Here is a 1,597-nt window from a genome sequence, read left to right on the forward strand (position 1 = left end):
AGATGGTTTTGCAAAATAGGTTCAACGAAATTTCGTGGACCCATCGGAGGTTTAAGGACATTTTCGCGGGAATGCCAGAAGCATTCTCCCTCATCCCTTATTGTACGTCATACAGAGGGCAATTATTGCTGTATTTGCAGTTATAAGATCTCTGGTCGGTCTGTTACTGTGATCTGATTTTAGTGGATGGCTATCCTTTGTTTTATTCACGTAATATGTTAAGATTGGTCCTCAAGCCATCTTTACAGGTACTGGGCGAGCCCTATCAGTCTTGCCAGTAGCAGAGCGCTGTTAGCTCCCATATAGAGCACTGACTCCAGGCACTCTCCTGTTGCAGGTTTATGGCCATATTATTGCTGCTACCGAACTCATACAATACAGTTGCCATGTTATGTTTTGTATTTACAGGTATTTATTTATTTATTTGGGTATTTGTAGGAACATGATGCATTGTTTCTTTAATTAACCACCTGGGCGTTTACTTGCTACAATCGTTTACCCCGAACCAGGCGGGGGATAGCTAAAATTATAAACACGGTTACAGTGCGATCCGATTGTCATACAACATTGTATGACAATCAGTAGTGTTGATGTTCGAATTTGGGTTGTCCCTATATTCGACCCGAATAAGGCTGTTCGAATTCGGGTAGACCCGACCCGAAAAACACGGGATTCAACAGCAAAAATTCGTGAGGAAAAAAAAAAAAAATTTTTGTTTTCCTTAAATTATTTATTTCGTATGTGTTTTTTATTTTAAACTTGTTCTTTTTTATTTTTTACAGGTTACCTGACAATGATATTATGAATCATAATGTCATTGTGGGATTCCTGGGCCGTGGGAACTTTGCGGTCACAGCTAATTGAAAACAGGTGCCTTTAATTAGCTGTAACCGCAGGCAATACAAGGGCAATAGAGATTGAATAGAGATACTACCGTATCTCCATTCATACCTCTACTGCTCTGTGATTGGCTGAGAAATAGGAAACCCTGATGACAGTTCAAGCATCATCAGGGTTTCCCTTTCCTCAGCCAATCAGGGAGCGGAGCAATCAGTAGAACTTTTCTATGCTGACAGCTCTGCTCCCTTAATCGCTCCACGATCAGTAGAGCAGAGCTGTCAGCATAGTAAAGCTCCGCTGATTGCTCTGCTCCCTGAGGAAAGGGAAAGCCTGATGACAGCAAAGACATCATTAGGATCCTGATGACAGCTCAAGCATCATCATGATTTCCCTTTCCTCAGCAACTCAGGGAGCAGAGCAATCAGCCCAGCTTTACTATGCTGACAGCTCTGCTCCACTGATCGTGGAGCGATCAAGGGAGCAGAGCTGTCAGCATAGTAAAGTTCTGCTGATTGCTCTGCTCCCTGGTTGGCTGAGGAAAGGGAAATCATGATGATGCTTGAGCTGTCATCAGGATTTCCTATTTCTCAGCCAATCACAGAGCACTAGGGATGAATGGGCACAAGTCTCCCCATTCATCTCTAGTGCTGAATGGCTGAGAAATATAAAATCATATTGTTACAGCATGTACAGAATTGTGCACAATATGATTGTTCAAGTATAATCGTGCATATTCGTTGATCGGTCGTAATCGTTC

Source organism: Pyxicephalus adspersus, chromosome 6 (genome assembly GCF_032062135.1).
Source record: "Pyxicephalus adspersus chromosome 6, UCB_Pads_2.0, whole genome shotgun sequence".
Classification (NCBI taxonomy): domain Eukaryota; kingdom Metazoa; phylum Chordata; class Amphibia; order Anura; family Pyxicephalidae; genus Pyxicephalus; species Pyxicephalus adspersus.